The sequence below is a fragment of the Dysidea avara genome, chromosome 6, assembly GCF_963678975.1.
Source record: "Dysidea avara chromosome 6, odDysAvar1.4, whole genome shotgun sequence".
NCBI lineage: Eukaryota > Metazoa > Porifera > Demospongiae > Dictyoceratida > Dysideidae > Dysidea > Dysidea avara.
In genome coordinates, this window is record NC_089277.1 from 25,952,708 (window position 1) to 25,967,736 (window position 15,029).

The 15,029-nt window shown below is 38.0% G+C and overlaps 2 long non-coding RNA genes across 3 annotated transcripts; one reads left to right on the forward strand and one right to left on the reverse strand.

The window, feature by feature from the left end:
* Window positions 1-7,214: 7,214 nt before the first annotated feature.
* Window positions 7,215-10,828, forward strand: LOC136257220 (uncharacterized). Of its 2 annotated transcripts, none has more exons than XR_010701849.1 (4): window positions 7,215-7,394; window positions 8,278-8,325; window positions 9,985-10,050; window positions 10,577-10,828. It is a non-coding gene; the product is annotated as an uncharacterized lncRNA (long non-coding RNA). The 2 variants fall into 2 exon arrangements; XR_010701848.1 differs by having other exon boundaries at window positions 7,227-7,349.
* A 620-nt stretch (window positions 10,829-11,448) lies between these two features.
* Window positions 11,449-14,228, reverse strand: LOC136257219 (uncharacterized). Its single transcript, XR_010701847.1, has 2 exons — window positions 13,907-14,228; window positions 11,449-11,816 (listed from the first exon to the last, which is right to left on the reverse strand). It is a non-coding gene; the product is annotated as an uncharacterized lncRNA (long non-coding RNA).
* Between the last annotated feature and the right edge of the window lie 801 nt (window positions 14,229-15,029).

Here is a 15,029-nt window from a genome sequence, read left to right on the forward strand (position 1 = left end):
GGTGATTTGTTTGTAGCTGAATTTTCTATAGGGTGACTTGTTTGCAGTTGAACTCTCTACATGGTGGTTTCTTTGTAGCTGAAATCTCTACAAGGTGAATTAATCTAGCTGATCTTTCTACAGGCTGATTTGTTTGTAGTTGAACTCTCTACAAGGAAACTGCTTCTAACTGATCTCTGTACAGGGTGAATTGTTTGTAGCTGAACTGTCTACAACGTAACTTCTTCTAGCTGATCTCTCTACAGGGTGATTTGTTTGTAGCTGAATGCTGTACAGGTGATTTGTTTGCAGCTAAACTCATTACAAAATGGTTTCTTTGTAGCTGAACTCTCTACAAGGTAACTTCTTCTAGCTGATCTTTCTACTGGGTGATTTGTTTGTAACTTAATTTTCTACAGGGTGATTTGTTTGCAGCTGAACTCTCTACATGGTGGTTTCTTTGTTGCTGAACTCTCTACAAGGTGAATTCTTCTACCTGATCTCTCTACAGGGTAATTTGTTTGTAACTGAACTCTGTGCAAGGTGCTTTAATTTTTGTAGGTGATCTCACTGCAGGTTGATTTGTTTGTAGCTGAACTCAATGAAGGGTGATTTGCTTGTAGCTGAACTCCTTACATTGTGTCTAGTTTCTAGCTGATCTCTCTACGGGGTGATTTGTTTGTAGCTGATATCTCTACAAGTTGATTTGACAATGTGTGTAGCTGATCTCTCTGCAGGTTGATTTATTTGTAGCCGATCTCTTTACAGGGTAATTTGTTTGTAGCTGAACTATCTATAAAGTGATTTGTTTGCAGCTGATCTCTCTACAGGTTGATGTGTTTGTAGCTGAACTCACTAAAGGGTGATTTGCTTGTAGCTGAACTCCTTACATTGTGTCTAGTTTCTAGCTGATCTCTCTATACAGGGTGATTTTTGTAGCTGAACTCTCTACAGGTTGATTTGTGTGTAATTGATCTCTCTACAAGTTGATTTGTTTGTAGCTGATCTCTGCATGTTGATTTGTTTCTAGTTGATCGCTCTACAGGTTGATTTGTTTGTAGTTGAACTCTCTACAGGGTAATTTGCTTGTAGCTGAACTCCTTACATTGTGTCTATTTTCTAGCTGATCTCTCTACAGGGTGATTTGCTTGTAGCTGATCTCTCTACAAGTTGATTTGTGTGTAGCTGATCTCTCTGCAGGTTGATTTGTTTGTAGCCAATCTCTCTACAAGGTAATTTGTTTGTAGCTGAACTGTCTATAAGGTAGTTTGTTTGTAGCTGATCTCTCTGCAGGTTGATTTGTTTTAGCTGAACTCTCTACAGGGTGATTGCTTGTAGCTGAACTCTCTACAGGGTGATTTGTTTCTAGCTTATCTCTCTACAGGTTGATTTGTGTGTAACTGATCTCTCTACAAGCTGATTTGTTTGTAGCTGATCTCTCTGCAGGTTGATTTGTTTCTAGCTGATCTCTCTACAAGTTGATTTGTTTGTTGTTGATCGCTCTAAAGGTTGATTTGTTTGTAGCTGAACTGTCTACAAAGTGTTTTGTTTGTAGCTGATCTCTCTACAGGGTAATTTGTTTGTAGCTGAACTCTCTGCACAGTGACTTGTGTGTAGCTGAATTCTCTAGAGAGTGATTTAATTGTAGGTGAACTCTCTACAGGGTGCATGATTTATTTATAGTTGAACTCTCTTCAGTGTGACTTGTAATGTTCTGAATCTCTACAGTGATATAATTGTAGCTTAACTCTCCACAGGGTGACTTGCTTCTTGCTGAACTGTCTATAAGATTAACTGTTTGCAGCTGAAGTCCCTACAGAATAACTTGTAATGTAATAGAATTCTCTAATGGAGTAAATAAATTAGCTGAATGCTCTATTAGGGTGACTGTTCTATCAGAGTATCTCGATCTCGCATTTGCTACACGGAGTTGGCTTTCGAATCATAACTCAGTGGTTTGTAATCCGATTCTTCTGTACAACTGCAAGGACTTTCTATGAAGATTATTCCAGCTATACACCGATTTTCAGCTCATTGCTCTAAGCGGTTTGCCTGAAAACTAATACTTTTTTATTCATAAAAATCGATCGCGTAATTGTGGCACAGGTTGGGTTTTGTGTCATATCTCCATGGTCTTTATCTCGATTCCTTTCAAACCACCAAAAGGCACTCCTACGATGGTTACTCTAATTACATAGCAATTGTTAACTCATTCCATGAAGCCGTTTACCCTGTAGGCGTGACAACAAATCGACCTTGTTTTACGCGAATAATCGGTCATAACTCCTGAACCATTCATCGGATTTGCACCAAATACTAGCATTCGCCTTTGGACTCCCTTTCAGTGTGCCAAATTTCAAGGCGATCAGAGTTCGCGTTTACGTTTTATAGCAATTTTTGCAAGTGTGCGAAAACACAAAGAATAAAAACCAAGAAAAAAAATCGAAACTTTGGTAGCTCGTATCTCGGAAATGACTGGAGCGATTTCCTTCAAATATAGACTGTAAACTCCCATGGCTGGCGGGCAACTCTGTAGCAAATTTGGTTCCAATCGGATAAGGGATCACCGAGATACAAAGGTGTGAAAATGACGTTTTCTTTCTTCCTGCACTGTTAAAAATAGGGTGTAATCCAATCACCTTTAGAGGAGTTCTAACTGCTGTGTAAATTAAACTCCTTTGAAGGGAGTTGTAGTACTCCCCAGGGGTGCTCTAGGAGCAACTAAAAGGTGTTACAAAGGCGTTACAATACTCCCTAAGGGTGTTCTAGGAATAGCTATAAAGGCATCACAGTACACTTTAAAGGTGTTCTAGTGCTCTCCATGGTGGCATTTTGTTGAAAAGAAATGTAGGCTTGCTATAACATTCCGGTAACCTTCATGTTGATTTCAATTTATACGCAATGATTAACAACAACAAACCACATTAGCTGTACACAATTATATTTTTGCAACACTTTTATACTTATCACATGGTTGTATCCAAGTTACTCTTATAGAAGTTAACAAAATGTATTTATAACCTAATTTTTAATAGAAGCATCCTATTGTGGGTTTCAATATACCAAGCTGTAGGCAAACACCCTTACAGTGGCTTAGCTATTATGGGGAATAAAGTGACATTTGTGGTGTTCAATAACACCCCTAGTGCTACAGCACTCCCTTAGGGTGTTGTAAATACCATGGGTGTACATGAACACCTTTACGATGGGTGCACCTGTAACACCTCATTTTAACAGTGTGTCAATATACATACGGTATGGCTCGCCGGTTCTTGGGCCGCACGACACACTACCGTGTGTCTTGATAAAAGTATTTGGGGGAGTTTGTTAAGAGAGTTCCACTGTAACTTATAATAAAAGTATGTATATTGTACTTCATTATGTGACCGAATTTTGGAAAACCGTCGATATACGCACAATGGTACTTTTATAGGCAGTTGCTATTCGCACGGTCACGTGTGAATAGCACGGAGCTATTCGTATGTGACCGTGCGAATAGCACAGAACCCCGCTCAGAGCTATTCGCACGGTTACTAAGAGAAGACAGATGCAGTTAGCATGTGCGTACACATAGATCCTTTACTATGGCATAAATCTTCGGGGTGTGTACGTGCATGCGGGAAGTGTAATGGATAGATCATACGTCACCGAATTTTGGTCGTGTGAGTCCAAGGATACACCATGCATCCACACGCATTAATACGTTTTCTCTGCTATGGACTGCTAGCTGTTGGTTGTGTACTTACATATTATAGCCATCGTTGTAAAACATGCAAGCATGTGTTAGACCCAACTGCATGGATGGTAAATTGTACGCAGTCATGAAGTTCATAATCAGTTAGAGTTTTACAAACTGATATATATGATAAAATTAATAAGTAGAGATTTACAAAATAGCACACATCGTAAAGTAGCAGATTAATTAGATAAAAATAATCCAATAGGAGTCATGCAGTCTGAGTCAAAAATATTGCCAAATGCATCCTCGCATCCCTTCTAGTTACAAAACCACATTTTTCCAACAGCATTCATTCACTTGCCCTCTTCCAAAGTGATGCGAACGCAAGAGTGATGCCATCCTACAGTAAACAAAGAAATTTATCATTAGCATACAAGTATAGACAAGGCTGAATTTTACCTTAATTCCATCACATACATCACTTTCATTGTTTCTCCTGTAGAACAAGTAGCATCCCCTTGTTTAGTTATTGAACTGTGGCTAGGGGGTCTACAACTCCGAGGAATCATGACAATGGACAGAATTCAATTCCAAAATTGAAAAACTTTTCTGTAATACCCGACAAGCAAGAGTCAGCACCAGGATTCACTGGGTATTAATTGTCTAATACCATACCTGTTTCTCTGCCCATACAAAAGTCTCAATAGTAGCAGTGAAATTTATCCCGTATTTCACTGGTAGCAGTGAAAAAGTTGTAATTGCAATTTCATTGGCTAGAATTTATGTTAAAAATTAGTGTTGACACGTGTTTAGTACATAGTGACAGATTGCGTATATAGCACGCTAATGCACAGCATGCGCATATGCAGCGAGTATGGTATTAACTGGGAATAGCATGGGTAGCAGTGAAATTTGGGATAAATACCACTCTTGTTGTATTGGAAATGGTAAATTTCACTCGGCTTCGCCTCGTGAAATTTATCCCCATTTCCAATACAACACTCGTGATATTTATCCCAAATTTCACTGCTACCCATGCTATTACTAGTACTAATCACATAGTGGTTTAATTTGCCATACATTAGTCCTAATAGTAGGAGTGCAATTAATCCCAAATCGCACGGCCTTGTTTCTGTAATTGCACTGCAAAGTAGCCAATAAAATAGCAGAATAACAGAAGCCTTTTAAGTGCAACAAGAAAGTGATATGTGACCGGATTTCACATAACAAGGCTTCCACACGCACAAAATCAAACTTACGTTTTTACCAGAAATGGATTGCTGGCCTAATACACTATCACATTCCACACTGTACTTCCTTCAGGACTGGCAAGTCTGGTTTCTGTGGCAGCTTTCTTCCGACCCTTTCAAAGCCACGAGTGGGAGATTGGCGTCATTGAATGGCCATGGCTTTGTGATAATGGTGTGTAGTGAGCTGGGACTTCACAGAGAGCTCACCAATAGTGTTCTCGGTCAATTTGGAGTGATTTGAGGGCCATGGAGAGCCCAAACTTGGCCTCTGGATTCCAATCGTCTTCTTACTCCATTTTATACCCGTATATTAAGACCACCATCCACCCCCACCCTCCCACCCTATTACTATCACCTGTGATATTATTACTCACTCGAGAAAAGCTGCCCAAAACAGGGCTAATTTTGGGTATCAGAAATGTATACACCCACTCAGTGATAGCTAGTAAATAGATGCATACTTGGTGCAAATTTTGTTTGCACAACTGTAGGCACTGGGAAGTTATTACACAATGATTACTTAAAATCGCCATATCTCCTAACGAAGTTTTGTGCGTCGAAGCCGGGTTTTGTCAAATTCAGTCACATATAATGAATAGCCAATCAAATAAGCTGACAATAGAAGCCTTTTAAGTGCAACATATGTAGACATTTTGAGTAGCCAATCAGAATTGCTGACACGCGAAGTCTTTTAAGTGCAACAACAAATGATGTAATACAAAGAAGGATGATGCAATCACCTGGTAGAAGTTAATGGCCACATAGAACTGGATAGATGTGTACTACAAACCACGAAGAGTGGTCACTATGTGATTAGTAGGCAATCACACGCATTTTCGTGCAATTATGGAATAATTGTACTCGTAACAGCCAAAATTGCACTCGGCTTCGCCTCGTGCAATTTTGACTGTTACTCGTACAATTATTCCCTAATTGCACTCAAATTTGTGTGATTACCTATACAAATTACCGACAATGTCAAAACAATTCAGCCTATGTGATAACAAAAGTGGCACACACCAGGGGTGAATCCATGCAGACTTTCGGAAAGGGGGTCAAATTGGCATGCTACATTGTTTGGTTTGGTAAGGTGAGACCACTGAAAAAAGGTCACAGCCTGCTGACAATATAGCTGCCCACCCTACCATCACTGCTTGAAGTTTCTTAGTTTACTAGAGTGGTATATCCCCAGTATATGGAACAGTTAATTGTTTGGAATTTTAGTAGCTTTTCAGTAAACCTGCATTCACTGATGTTTACTGAGAGTTTAAAACTTAGTAAAACAATTATGTTCCATATACTTAAAGTTACTGACATTTTACTATCAGTATAACTGGGCACAACTACAGTAAAGCAGCTTAACAAATTAGTAAACTAAGAACCTTCAAGCAGTGCATGTAACTATGCATTTATCACTGCCTGAAAAAGAAGCTCGCTACACACTGTTCTAATACTATGACAGCTTTATTAGCATGACTGCTCTATTAGAGTATCTTGATCTTTATTATGATTGTCATTATGATTAAAGTACCTGGTAAAGGCAGAGCCTGTATACCAGAAGGCCTAAGATGTTTATATCACCTGCACTAAGTATGTTTGAAAAGTTAGAGAAAGAAGAAAAAATCCATGACTGGATCTTGGTATACTACCTTGGTATACTCTCCTTGGTATACTCTCGATCTTGGTATACTCCCTGCTTAAATGCAGTCCGAACATTTTCCTCAGTGTGCACAAACAAAATCTATTTTTCTATACCTCAAATCTTCATTGTATACCTTCGATGGTGCACGTTTCGCTGCTGAATCTATTGCCGGATTTTGATCATTGTATGATCACGCGATAACTGGATGATTCCAACCCACAATCACACATACAGATTACATAAGACAACATGTGTTGCTACTACTAAATACTAATTAGATTACAATCATTGTGCGTGCATTAAGGTTCAGTTCCTACAATCATGTTGATCATTGAACGTTTAATTGGACGAATTCCGTTCTTTCAAAGGCAGAGACTGTCTCTTAAAGATCATCGTAACTCTTGAACTCGTCTCCTATACAAAACATCGGACATGTGACGAAAGACCACAGAGAAACGTCCAGAAAGAAAAATCCCGCTCAAAACCACGTGTAGTTTTCGGAGATGAATGAACCGTGTACTATCCGTAAAATAATAACATCACGTGACTGCCGTGCGAATAGCACGAAGCTATTGGTACGCAATCTCGTTATGTACAGACTTGCTCAACCCCAAAATTACGTAATACAGGAAAGTGGGTTGTCACGTGATCACAGCACAAACCGTTTTGTGGTCAACAAGTTTTCTGCGTAACAATGATGATTGAGTGACTTTTATTTAAAGATTTGTTTACAGTGGAGTGGATATGTATAACAGGTGACCTCAAGCTACCCTATGTCTTGGCTTCTGCTTCATGGAAGGTATTATAAAACTCAAATTGTGTGGCTATGCTAACTAACTGAGTAGTGAGTTAAATACTTAGAGTAATAAGTAGTCAGTATAGTGTACTGGTAATTGTGTATGCCAAGTAGCACTTTCATTACATGGACTCTAAGTAGTGATTGAGCCTTGAGCTAATAATGTATGGCATTGTTATCAGGTGGTTACAAATCAACCAAGCTTACCAACCAATACCTGTAACCTTACCAGTTATCTGCACATGGGACAATGTTGGAATTTGCCTGCTTTGTGCTGTTGCCATATAGTATAGGTGAAGCGACATAGCCAACCTGGCTGGCTTGGTAATTGCAGGTTCCAGGTTCAATGCCCCCCCCACTCCAAGTGTAAGTTGCAGTTTCCTTGAGCAAGAGACCTACCTACTATGACTGTATAACTGGGACTTGGGGAAGCTAGTGTCACTTAGTGGTGTTGGGGTTATGAGTTCCATGGGAGTTTACTGGTTGCTTGCAAAATGTAAAAACAAAATCACGTGCACATTTCACTTGAAGAATTTCTGATGAAAATTTGTGTTCTGCCTATCATGACAATCAGAATGCTTATGCATCATGTTTTGCTGGCAAACTGTTAACTACAATCCTTGCTATATCATTCAAGATATTCGTATCACGGGTCACGTGTTTGATCATGTATTTGTTCTTATACATTTTTGCAAAATTGGTAAAAGCGTGTTCAGTGTCCCAGATGATTGAATTTCACGGCTTGTGTTGTACTCTTCTTGATGCTTTCCATGAGCTCTGTACAATGTTCTTTATTTCATTGTTTAATAGCAGTATTGCAAACAGAATGTTTGGAAATTATGCCTGGTATTCATTTGATACCTGGAATTTGTTTAGTTGAACAATTACTCCATATTTTGTTGTGCCTTATACTAATTGTTTTATTTTGCAGAGTATTAAACAAGATGTCGCAGAATTCACCAGTTTGAACAATCCTGATGTAAGTGTATTATTTGTTTAATATAGACCATGTCCAGTCTTTGGACATGATTTTATATAAATAAATTGAAAGTGTTGATCGTACACGATATGATCATCCTAAAGTATCACAAGAACACTGTAGTAATAGTCTTAACTTATCGAACGTTCCCTTCACTATGAGTATTTAATATTTTCCCAACATGTATTGTAGATTTTGCTTTCAAATTAATGGTGACCACATCCTCAGTAGCAGGTGGCTAGTTTCCAGCCCCTAGTATGTGGGGGGCTTAAATTAAGCTTCTTACTAAAGTCACCTCCATATAAATTGCAATCACTGGGTATTTGTTGTGTGTAATCTTATTTAATTTTTGGCGATGTAAAACTACTACTACATAGGAACATGCGTTTACTGCTTAATTTGGTGCAGTCATAAATGGAACTAACTGCTATAACTTTGGTTGTGAATTGTCACATTTGTACATTGGTGTGCTTTAATGTGTATTGACATGGGTGTAAATGAGTGATACTTGCATGATTTATCTGTTCACAACCTATAACAAAGTCCAATTCATAATTTGTGACCGGGCCTGCGATAATAGGGCATGTGGGCACATGATTTTTGCCTACTTTTTCACACTTTCATCACTCATAACATTTTGGATCATTATGCTATAGCATTGCAATTTTCAGCCCTTTGTCCGCAATTCATTGGCATCATGATGCAAGTTACAGAATGGAAATATACTTTTCCAATACTGAGATATGACCTATAGAGCGACATGGTGTAGTTTGTGCCCACATGCCCTGTTTTCGCAGGCTCAGTCACATTTGTAGGGAGAGTATGTAAAAGAAACCAAGAGTACTGAACAGGTGTATTACTCATGTAATAGTATTGCTCACACACACACACACACTGTTGATGTATCTCAATTATTGCTCCCCCTGGTCACGTGCTGTTGTAAGTGTTACCTCGTGTTTTATGCGATTGTTATTGAGTTCCATTTGTGCTGCTGTTACGGAGTTTACACCGATGATAAATGATTGCGTGAAGTAACATGGATATTTTAGTAATTGTTTGTTTATAGTGCCATTAAGGGTTGCCGTATTTAGCCCAATTCGGCCAGTGGAAACATGATAGCATTAAAGGGGAAATGGCTAATGTTAAAGTTCTGGCATCGCTAAATGGATCCCTGAAGGTGTGGCAACACTCTCATTTGTGCAACCATTGTTTTAGCGAACTGGGGGTCCTTACTACACTTTCCTTGTACAATAACTGTTGAATACTTGGTTGAATAACACAGAAAACTGGCGAACAAAGGCCCGTTGCCACATACACATTTCCAATTACCATTTCACATAAATGAACAATTACTGAAATATCCATGTTATTATATGTGGTGATTAATCACAGGCTAATACACCGTTCGACACTCTTGGTTTCTATTATATACTGTACTCTTGTTTGTAGCTAGCGTATAATATTTTAAACATCCATTACTCATTGCAAGGAGTGTTTCGGTTTACCTTAGACAGGGACTATGGTGTTTATCATTAGTTTCCAACAACTCAACATGTTGACTGGAGGGTTTGGTTCACAAAATCACCTACATATTGTGTGATTTTTAGTTCAGAGAAGCAACTGCTTTCAAACTAGTGAATGTTCTTCATATTACTGTAGGTGCTAGTGGCACAGAGATGCTTGTATTGTTGGGGTGCCATGTAAAGTCCTCAAGATACCACTGAGGTAAGTCTATTGTCACAAAGTTTTAGTGAACGTATATACCATATAGACAATCAAATCATCAATCAAACATCATCACTTGTTCAGTTCATTCAGTACAGGCTAGTAAGGATGATGTATGTAGATTGACATCTCCTGCTCACTCAAAATTTACTTGGCTGCATTGGGTAGGCAAAATCAAGCCCAAATGTGCTTTCAGAGTGATCTGAAAATGCTTCTGAGAAGTTATTAAATCTTAAATTTGCATTGACTAAATGATGGCTTCAGCCAAACACAACTTAAGGCTCAGTTTCTTTACTGTTAGGCATTATTTGGGCCTATGCCAACCATCACAGCTGCAAGATTATGTGCATTGTCGAATTACCTTTTATCTAATTCCTTACTCCACTGTTCTAGAAGTGTCAATTTGTGGGTTTGTGATGGCTTCCCTTGCTGATTTGATTGTCTTCTGTGATCCCTACCAAAACTTTAGCTTCTGTCCCTACTCAACTGAAAAAGTTTCTTAACTCCTCTTTTACATTCCGTACAGGTATCTACTGTTCGAAGGAGCTACTGCATGCTGTCTGCACTGAAGGTTATGGGAAGACACAACACACAATTTGTTTATATATAAAGTGTGTATACATTCTAATTGCCTACTGTTTGTCACTTTAGAAAATAATTTGTGGATGTTATTACTTGTTCACACCTGTTGTATGTTGTAAAGTAGGTCCGCTATGCTGTAATGATTCTTAACTTGCTGAATTTCAATATGCAAATTTATCACCTCAAAAATTTTCTGTTGCACTCACTATGACAACTTAAAATCAGAGTTTTACCTTCAACTTTTCCTGTAAATATTAAGATTTTATCCATTGATATGCTACATCCAAATCATGAACAAAGTCAGCATAGCTCGGCAATATAAGTGCATAATTGTTGGAAAAAAATTGATTCTAAGACTTTGATCTGTCAGGCTATACTGTAGTACGAAGCAGCCAGACAAGATAAAGACTGGTGGATGCTCATCCTGGACTGTGGACTGGCAGACTTTGGTCTGTGAGGGGAGAATTGGTAGGTGGAGTAAGCTTAACACAAAATGAGCATGGAAAGGCACTAGTAGATTTTTGTGAAAATGAAGACATGAGAGGTATAGAAAAGGCAAGACTTGCAAAACAATTATTTAAGTGGTGAGATATGTAATTTCATCAAATGTACTATCTGCACATTCACCAGATGTGTGACCTTAACACTTAGGGCATAAAAATTCTGACTATGTACACAAAATAATTCATACACAACTATTTATTCCATCTATGTTACGGTGTTGGAACTACACACCAGTCAAAAAATTTACCTAGGCTCAAACAAAAACAGGCCACAGGCTCCAATACTGAATAGCATTGCAGTCAGTTTTAGATATATGGTTCATATTGTATCAGTATAGAGAGACAATAGCAATTACAATACCGACATGAGGGTTAATATTCTTGCTGTGGTAAATATTACACTGATGTATATTGTTCAACATTTGAGTGCATGTTGCAAACTAAAATCCCACGTCTATATATTATAGATTATTCCACAAATACCTATGTAAAGTAAAGAACAACACTGGTACTGTAGATAGCTAGCTACAATCAAATTGTCAGTTACACAAATTTACAACTTTACACATTGATTGCTGCCTTAAGCTTGACCCTATCTGGACATCATCACCAAAGGTTCTTCACTGTAAAACTGGGAAGTGTTGAATGAGCACACCTGCAATCACATAGACTTCTCACCTCCTGGAATATAAATAACAATAATGATTACTAGTGTACATAATACAAGCAGTACTGAGGAGTCCTCAGAAAAGTTGGGTGGGTCCTCAGTGGGGACCATGTATAACTCACAATATTTATTGGTACCTCCAAGTCACATGCCAGCATCCAGACTTGCATGGCCAGACCACTTACTCTCCATCACAATGCTTCACATGATGCCTAGCATTTAGTGCCTACTCTGAAAGACTGGTTAGTACAGGCCTGATGGATGCTGATTTTCACACTTCCAGTGAATCCAGCCACATAGTGACCTTTATAAAACTTAAACATTTTGCCTTCATGCAGAAGTACACAAGCCTAACTGCCTGTATAGCCAGTAGTGATCGCTTCTTGGAAAATAGTTCGTCTCCAGTTAGGTAATATGATAGTGCATTCATGGGATAACCAAATGAGCAACCAGTCCAGACTGTTCAAGATGCTTTTAATCATAGATATTATGCGAGGTAATGATGATATAGAAGTGGTCTGACCATGCGAGATGAAATGTCGTGACTTAAAGGTGTAAACACAGGGAAATGTATAAAATTCCAAGAAAAGTTGGATCCCCAGGTCCTTGGTCCCAGGGTTCAGCACATAATATACACCTTGGGTGGGGATAGTGCTGGTTTGTAATTAGTATCACCCATTTCTGCTTATGTTAATATAACTGAAAGTAGCTACGTATAAAACAAAATAATAACAATATTTACAACCAAAGTTATATAAACAAATATATCTCCATGTACTGTATGACCACAAATTAATAAATATAATGTTCCTTGCTACTGTAAAGATAGTTTTGAGAGGTGCCATTCAAATGACAGTTTGGGCCTTGGCATCCTTCTGGCTCAGCAGGAAAGAATGATGTAAATATCGTTGTGTTAGTCTGTGTGTATGGGGTGAGGAGGATAGATGTATGATTTTCTTTACAAATTTTAATGCATTACATTTTCTAAAGAGCCAACACAGCCCCCTTCAGTCTTGTTGTTTTCTTCCTTTATTTTAAAGCCTAGTTGGTGTCCACCCCACTTTAATTATCATTATACAGAGGTCGGTAACACTATATAAAAGCCCCACTCAAAACTATTTCGTTAATTGCATAGTGTATCTGGAATTTTACCACATAAGCACCTCAATAGTCACAATACAACACTAGCAAACAGGGGTTGTTGTATTCAGATTGCACTTTGTGTCAGCATTTCTTTTGTTAAAACACTTATAATTAGTTTTCCAAAATGAAATCTATAAAATAGTGTTTTGGTAACACTAACTAGGTATATACTTTAAACAAGTGTCTGATCACACTTCACATTGTCCACTCATTTTAGTTTGTCCCAGAAAACAACTATTTGTATTTTTAATAGTCCTAAATTGTTTCCTTCCTTCTCTGATCATACTACTGACAACTTGTAAAAAAAGCACTGGATAGACAGTTATTGGCACTGAGGTTACTTTATCTAAAACTACAAACCTATATAGGTAATGCAAATAACCACCACTTAAATCAAGCTCCCTACTAAGGACACCCAATTCAGTTCCATGTAACTTAGAGTAGATGGGTATTCCTTGTTATGGAGTATGTGTAATCTAGAACATAGTCCTCTTAATATGTACAACACATACTCCATTATTTTGAGAGCAAGAAATTCTTTATCACTCTATACTGGGAAGATTTTTAATGCTTACAGTGAAGATAAGTTTAACTGTTAACCATTACAAAGTGTCCAGAATATGCAGGTGTCCTTATTTTCAAGTACCCTGATTAACAAATTCCACGGTACATGTATACCATATTTCGTATAAAAGCCACATACAAATAAACGCCTGTCTCGATTATAAGCCAGGGAGTTTCCAGCACACTTTGAAAATAAATACTGGGGCCTGCCTGATACATTTACAGGCTGTGTCAGTACAGCTAAGAAGGAGATACAAGACCAGGCTTTTATATAAAGAAATACTGTATGGTAGTAATGACATTTAGAATATAGTTGGATCGATCAACACCTACAACTTTTTTTACATAACCATGTTCATGATTGCATATAGTTTATAGTAAAATCACAAACACTTACATCAGGATTGCCCAAGCTGGTGAATTCTGTGACATCTTGTTTTAATACTCTGCAAAATAAAACAATCCGTATAAGATTGATATGCACAACACAATTGGGAGGATACAAGTAATTGTTCTACTAAACAAACGTCAAGTATCAAATGAATGCCAGTCATAATTTCTGAACATTCTGTGCAACAGTGCTATTAAATGACGAAGTGAAGAACGCTGTATAGAGTTCGTGGAAAACATCAAGAAGAGTACAACACAAGCCATGAAGTTGGGATACTGATCATGTTTCTACTAGGGCCACCACAACAACCTCAAAGCATCTTGTTTTAATACTCTGCAAAATAAAACAATCCGTATAAGATTGATATGCACAACACAATTGGGAGGATACAAGTAATTGTTCTACTAAACAAACGTCAAGTATCAAATGAATGCCAGTCATAATTTCTGAACATTCTGTGCAACAGTGCTATTAAATGACGAAGTGAAGAACGCTGTATAGAGTTCGTGGAAAACATCAAGAAGAGTACAACACAAGCCATGAAATTGGGATACTGATCATGTTTCTACTAGGAACACCACAACAACCTCAAAGCATGTGTTACAATAACCGTTACTGTAAACAAGGATGATAGTGGCTAGTTTGTTATCACCTATAAGGACTTCCTGCAGGAATGCTGAGCAATATGCTATGTAGCACCAGCTATGATTGACTTATTTGTAAGTATCGTGAACTATTCAGTATCGTGAATAGTGGCTTTAGTATCGATCGTGATACTAAAATGGCAGTATCGCTCAGCCCTAGTTTCTACTGATTTTTCAGGTTAATTGCAAAAATGTATAAGAACAAATACATGATCAAACATGTGACCTGTGATACGAATATCTTGAACTATATAGCAAGGATTGTAGTTAACACTTTGCCAGCAAAACATGATGTATATGTATTCTGATTGTCATATGATAGGCAGAACACAAATTTTCATCAGAAATTCTGCACGTGATTTTGTTTTTACATTTTGCAAGTAACCAGTAAATTCCCATGGAACTCATAACCCCAACACCACTAAGTGACACTAGCTTCCCCAAGTCCCAGTTATACAGTCATAGTAGGTAGGTCTCTTGCTCAA